This window comes from Bison bison, unplaced genomic scaffold (assembly GCF_000754665.1).
Source record: "Bison bison bison isolate TAMUID 2011002044 unplaced genomic scaffold, Bison_UMD1.0 scf7180017864289, whole genome shotgun sequence".
Taxonomy (NCBI): Eukaryota; Metazoa; Chordata; class Mammalia; order Artiodactyla; family Bovidae; genus Bison; species Bison bison.
The window spans coordinates 14,297,705-14,304,891 of NW_011494861.1; the positions used below are offsets into that span (position 1 = coordinate 14,297,705).

General features: G+C 52.2%; 1 protein-coding gene across 1 annotated transcript in view; it reads left to right on the top strand.

The window, feature by feature from the left end:
* The window catches only part of LRRC38 (leucine rich repeat containing 38), a 35,384-nt gene that overhangs the window by 686 nt on the left and 27,511 nt on the right, over nt 1–7,187 (top strand). The gene's annotated exons all lie outside the window — the stretch shown is intronic.

Here is a 7,187-nt window from a genome sequence, read left to right on the forward strand (position 1 = left end):
AATAATTGAACCAAGTGTTGGCATTTACGCTGAAACTCGCTGAAATTATCTAAACAGTGAAAGCCAGTTCTTTAACCACACACTGGCCACGTTTTAAGTGCCCAATAGACGCCGATGGTTGCTGCTGTGTGGGCAGTGAAGATCGAAACGGATTTTAATCTGCTTCAAGCCCACTGGTCCTCCCCCAACCCCATATCCCACCAGTCTGGCCGGAAATGTCTCTAGCCTCGGGGCAGCCCTCTGGGGCAGAGACCTGGTCGCTCATGGCCACTGCCCTGAATGAGAGCTGCTCCAGGTGTAATCCTCGCATGTTCCCAGCCTGAACTTTTCCTGGGACTCTCCTAGGGAAGGAGAGTGGGGAGGGACACATTTGGAATTCTCTGGAATTTCTGGGCCTTGTTGCTATGCTTTTCCCTTTGTTTACCTCCAGCAATGTTTGGAACCTGGGTTTCCCAGATCGTCTCATGGGGCTTGGGCCCCTGGCACTGGTGGAGGTAGAGATTTCTAGGTGGCTCAGTGGTAAAGAATCCGAGTTTGATCTCTGGGTGGGAAAGATCCCCTGGAGAAGAAAATGGCCACCCACTCCAGTATTCTTTTCTGGGAAATCCCATGAACAGAGGAGTCCGTGGGGTCGCAAAAGAGTTGGACAGGACCAAACAACAACAATATCAATGATGGATGTGCCTTATTTCTGGGCCCCTCCTAAGTGGAAGACTCCCTACTGTGTGAGCAGCGACTCAGCACTGTTCTCAGTACCCTGAACATGGAGAGAGAGTGCACCAGTTCTAAGAGCTCTCTAATAGCTTCTGGAGCTCAGTGGTTTTGATTTCTCAGCTGCCAATTTGCTCTTCTGTCTAAAAGGGGTAAGGAATATTCCTGGTGAGGAATAAGAGCAGCCTGCAAAGAGCCAGTGATGCAGTAAAGATTTGCAGTAGCTTTTCAGTCCAGATGTGAAATTGCTGAACAAAAATCTCCTGGGCTGGGACACCTTTTGCTTGCCTGGTGCACTTTTTCTGTTGGTGACATAGACATACGTGCCCAGCTGGCAGACAGGAACATAAGGGCACAGTAGGTAAGGGGCCCTGTGAAGGCCAGGAGGAAGGAGGCAAAGGCAGAACTGGAAAGAGGGGACCCCAGCATCCATAAGGATGAGCCCTGAGCAGGTGGACTGTCCTTACCTTCAGTGGATTCCAGGCTTCCACTGGTGAGCATATGAGCGTGGTCCCAGCAGTGAGCCCTCAGAGCCAGACTCCGCCTCCCACCTTGCCCCTGGGGCTTGGCAGAATAGGAAGCAGAGCTGTAAGACCCACAGTAAAAAAGGTGACATTGATGTGGATTTATCTTTGAGAAATATATATATATATATATGTATGTATTTCCATTTATTGAGAATTCAAGGATGCTGCTCATCTATGTCCTGAATTTCTGTGCTCACTTATTCATTCCGAACTGTCACTAAACACACATCCCAGGCAATCATTTCTCTCCTGAGCTGGCACTTTCAGCCCAGGCTGGCTCTCCCACACCAGCAAGTTCTAAAAAGACCTGACGTGCAGGGTGCAGAGTCCCCCGGCTTTACACTTTGCCTTCATTTGCTGTCTGGCTCCCCAGACCCTCCCCACCAGAAGACTGTCCCGGAGACAGGAAGGTCCAGGTGCAGATCTCCATTGTGGAATGGGGGTTCACCCTGGTTTTGACAGCTTCTGCCTTTGCTTCTTGGTGGTGTTGGCATCATGAACCCCCATTGTCAGTTGAGGGAGTATAATTGGTTCCCACTGTTATTCACATGAGGACTTGGTGTTATGGGTCAGGAGCTGTGAATTTCAGTCTCAGTTCTGCCATGGATGGCTGTGACCTTGACCAGGACATGTGTCATGTCTGGGTCTCAGTTTTTTCATTTCTAAAGTACTTTAATTGACCTCTGAGGTCTCTATAGAGCCCTGGATTTGGAAGGCATAGATTGGAGTTCTGGCTTAAAAACTGAGTGACTCTAGGCAGGTCACTTAAGTTCTCTGAGCCTCCCCCCTCTTTCTTCTGTGTGAAATTGGGACACAGGAATGCTGATCAATATGTCCGACTGGTGATTGTCAGTATCAGAGTCATTTAATGTGGGTAAATGAATGAGCAGTAAAAATAGAAAGGGCTTTCCAGGTGGCTCAGAGGTAGAGAATCTGCTTGCCAATGCAGGCTATATGGGAGAGGTGGGTTCGATCCCTGGGTAGGGAAGATCCCCTGGAGTAGGAAATGGCAACCCCCTCTACTATTCTTGCCTGGAAAATTCCATGGACAGAGGAGCCTGGAGGGCTGAAGTCCATGGGGTTGCACAGAGTCAGACACGACGAGGCAACTAAGCACCCATGAGCACGCAAGAATAGCAAATGTTATTCTTCCTCTTGTCCATAATATAGGAAAGCAAAGAGCCACCAGATGGAGACGTGGGGGTTAAGGATGGACAGGTCCAGAGCAAGGAAGAGTGTCCAGGCCCTGGTAGAGCGTTGGTCTCATTCAGGAAGGGAAGATGGAGGCAGCAGGAGGTCAGCTTGGGGGCTCCCGGCGTCTCCTGGGGTGAAGTACCGAGAACATCTGTGACCTCACTGCCCATGGCCTGTGGCCAGAGCAGGGTCTTAAGCTCTGTGAACCAGAGCGGGGCAGTGGGTGGGGTGGGGTGGGTGAGTGTGGATCACCTAGTCTAGGCCTTGAGGCTAGAGAGCTGGGTTCTGATGTAGACTCAGATTGTGACCCTAGGCAAGTCCCAGACCTCTCTGTGCCTCCGTTTCCCTGCCCTAACTTCAGACTGAAGAACAGAATCCGATAGCAGGTTTGTGGCCAGGGTTATGTGAGGTCCTCTCTATCAAAGGCACAGTGATTTTAGCAGAGTAGGTGATGGGCAGGCATTAATCACTCCTTTCCCTTCTCCTCATGCATTCGGGCCTCTCCTATTTCACAGAGGCGTCTGGCAAGGGGCTGAGAGCGCAGGCTCCAGCCCAGACCTGCTTGGTTCAGATGCTGTCTCTCCCTCTCACTGGTTGTGTGTGCTTCTGCCTTCCAGTTTCCTCTCCTGTAAAATGTGAATCATGCTAGTACCCACCTCACAGGGCTGTGGGGAGGATTAGAAGGGTAGCCTCTATAACAGGGTCCCCAGCCTCTGGGATCTAATGCCTGATGATCTGAGGTGGAACTGATGTCATAATAATAGAAAAAGTGCACAATAAATGTAAATGCACTTGAATCATCCCCAAACCATCCCATCCCCTGCCCTCTGTCTGTTGATAAATTGTCTTCCGTGAAACCAGTCCCTGGTGTCAAAAAGATTGGGAACCATGGATCTACAAGGTATACACGGGAACTACCAATAAGCATTAATGCTGTTATTACCCTGTTTTGTCCAGAAGGCCTGGAGAGCTGATGGGAGTGACTTGCCCAAGGTCATACAGAGAGTTAAATGCAGTTGAAGGAGGGGTGCATCAGGACCTCTTGGCTCCTGGCCTTCCGGAAGTTGGAGGCCATCCACTTCCTGCCAAGGAAACTAGGCGCCTTGGGGCACAGGCTCTAGGGCTTTCTAGGCAGGGCCTAAGTAGGAGAATTCAGAGGAAAGAGCAGAGACCTGCCACCCTCCCAGCAAAGCCCTTGCCATCACCTCCTCTGCCCCTTCCTCCTCCAGAAAAGCAAACCAGGCTGAACCAGTGACCTTGACGAGCTCTGACAGCACAAAAACACGATGCATGCCAGGTGAGCCTCTGCGCGGATGGGAGCGCTTGGTCACTGGTGGAACACCACGGGGTTGGCCGGTCCCCTCTGTGCAGACTCCTGCAGGGCTCTGCTTTCGGGGGCAGAGGGGTCTGGGGGAGCCAGCCTGCCGGGGCTGGATCTGAAGGAAGGCTCACCGGCCAACTTGGCAACAACAAGCAAGCAAACAAACCCCAAGCAAGAAAACAAAATCCCAGGATGGTAATTCACTCTGAATTTCAGGTAAACAAATGCATAACATTTTAGTATAAGTATGTCCTGTGCAACGTTTGGGATATTCACACACATAGAATTATTTGTTGTTTTTGAAATTCACATCTGGCCATCCTGTGTTTTATCAAGTGGATTCCCTGATAGCTCAGCTGGTAAAGAATCCACCAGCAGTGCAGGAGACCCCGGTTCAATTCCTGGGTTGGGAAGATCCCCTGGAGAAGGGATAGGCTACCCACTCCAGTGTTCTGGCCTGGAGAATCCCGTGGACTGTATAGTCCGTGGGGTGGCAAAGAGACAGACACGGCTGAGCAACTTTCACTTTCACTACCTTCTGGTGGCAGTTTGTGGTTTACCAGGGCTGTCTTTTTTAATAAAAATACCCATGCCTGGCAAGTTACCTTTACCCACAACTGGCCACTGGGTGTGAGGTGCAAAGAAAAGAAGTGGTTTGCACAAGTTCACGCTGTTAGTGGCTGAGATGAGCATGCACTCAGGAGTGTCTGACTCCACTCCTGATTCTTTGTGATGGCCTAGAACAGGAGGGCGGGAATAGCCCCTGCTCTGTTCTACTGTCCCTGACTCCCCTGGGGGACAGCTGGCTGCCCTTCCAGCCCCAGAGTCTGCTTCTGCTCTGTTGGTTCTCCCAGGAGCCAGTAGCTTCTGGGCCAGGTAGGACACTGTGCCCTCAAGGGAACAGTGACCATCCTTCTTTGAGTCCACCTGCAGACTCAAAGGAGCTCCAGACCTGGAAAATACAGACATGGGAATTCGCTCAGGTGACAGTGGGGTAGAGAGGGAGAGAAGGGGAGGGTCTGGGAGACAGGGAAGTGGCAGGACAGCACCCTTCTTGGAAGATGAGTCCCTCCCGTTGTCTTCTGTTCACAGCAGCCCAACGAGGTGGTCGGAAATGAAAACACACAGGTGATGAGGAGCCTCTGTGTGCTGACCCCTGGGGAATTTGTTTGACATGCAGATTCCTGGGGCCCCAGACCCACTGAATGTTGGCCTGGTGGATGAGGCCTGGGTATCTGCATTTTAGGTGCTGCCACCTCCTGGAGGGCTTCCCAGGTGGCTCAGTGGTAAAGAATCAGCCTGCAGTGTGGGAGAACTGGGTTTGATCACAGGGTCAGGAAGATCCCCTGGAGAAGGAAATGGCAACCCACTCCAGTATTCTTGCCTGGATAATCCCCATGGACAGAGAAGCTTGGCAGGCTACAGTACATGGGGTTGCAGAAGAATTGGACACGACTTAGTGACTAAACAACAACATTCCCTGAAAGGGGCTTGCAGTGCACACTCTCTAAGCTTGAAAACCGCTGCTGGAGGGGGCAGGCTTTGTGCGGCAGCTGTGGAAATGCTGTGTGACGTTGTAGGACTTTCCTGTCTCTCTGCGCCTCAGATTTTTCTTTTATAAACAAAGGCATGTGAGTGGGAGGATTTTAAGGTTCCTTCCAACTCTAAAATTCTATGGTTTCAAGGGAAGGGAAGATAGTCTGTGTCTTAAAGGTTAGGAAGCTGAGGCCTGGGGAGATCAGGCCCCTCCAGAGACCCCACTGCTAGAATCCGGGGGCCGCAGTCTCTGTGTGGTAGGGGGGTGGTAAGAGCACCTAGGAAGCCTGGGGTTCTGGGCTCACAGTTCATCCCACGTGACCCAGCCTTGCTCCTGGAGCCTTGGGCAGGAAAGGCCACTGGGTATAAGGAATCATGATTCTTTACCATGAGTGATAAAGAATCTGTATGCCAATGCAGGAGATACAGGAGATGGAGGTTTGATCCCTGAGTTGGGAAGATCCCCTGGAGTAGGAAAAGCAACCCACTTCAATAGTCTTACCTGGGAAGTCCCATGGACAGAGGAGCCTGCTGGGCTACTGTCTATGGGGTCGCAGAGTAGGACACGACCGAGAGACTAAGCACACGTACACACATCTTACTGGGGCTTCCCAAGTGACCCTAGTGGTAAAGAACACGCCTGCCAATGCAGGAGACATGAGAGACGCAGGTTCGATCCCTGGGTTGGGAAGATCCCCTGGAGGAGGGCACAGCAACCCACTCTGGAGAATCCCATGGACAGAGGAGCCTGGCGGGCTACAGCCCACGGGGTGGCAAAGAGTTGGAAGCGACTGAAGCGACTTAGCAGATGCGCCCAGAGTGCACATTTTCCTTATGCTTACACACCTAAGAGAACCACGTTCCTGGCAGAGGCAGATCGAGGTCTCACTCGCTCTTTCAAGTGGCCTGCCTCCTGCTGTCGACAGGTCTGTGCGTGTCCTGGTGCGACAGGCGCTTGTGTTTCTAACTTGTCTCTTAATTAGAGTTGAGTCCTCAGTGTCACTTTTCAGCATTCCCAGTGTCCTGGCTGGGTGTCAGCTTTTATGGGCATCGCGCTCTGGAGTCCCAGGGAGAGTCGGCTGCAGACGTGACCCAAGACAACCGCTTGTCTCTTTTCTTGCTGGAGTGCCCCACCCGGTCCTGCTACTCTGTCCCAAATGCTGGATCTTTCTGGAAACGACACCTTCATCCTGCTGCTGTTGCTGTTTAGTTACTAAGTCGTGTCTGACTCTTTGTGAGCCCGTGGACTGTAGCCTGCCTGGCTCCTCTGTCCATGGGATTTTCCAGGCAAGAATACTGGAATGGGTTGCCATCCCTTCCCCGGGGAATCTTCCCGCCCCAGGGATTGACCTTGCGCCTCCTGCATCACAGGCTGATTCTTTACCTCTGAGCCACCTGGGAAGTCGGGGTGCTCTATCAATTAACTCAAAGGGCGACCTCATTGCTGGGCCAGTGGGTCAGAGGACCTGCCTCTCTGCCTGGCTTGGACAGCCCTGGGGGAGCAGTTGGCAGTTTGCTCTGGAGAGCGCAGTGGCACTGTTACTTGAAGCTGACCAGCTGCCAGCTGTCTCAGATCCCAGAAGATTTAGGCCTTTCAGCCAAGTGGCTGTCCATTGCCCACTGTCCCAGAATCCTGTGGTCCCCGATGTAGCTGAGAATGAGGTGCTTGGCCGGCCTTGTCACTCCCGGGCTGGCGGTGTGATGGTGGCTCAGAAGGACCTCCATGTAGGCTGGTTGTCATGAAGACCTGAATCAGACGTATTCGTGGTTACTTGAGTCAAATCGTATCCTGAACATGGTCACTGTAAGATCACAGCAGAGTGTGTCACTCTAGTCCTGGGACTGTCCTGGGCTCCTGCCCTCAGGTCTTCGCCCAAGCTGTGCCAGCCACTTCCCCA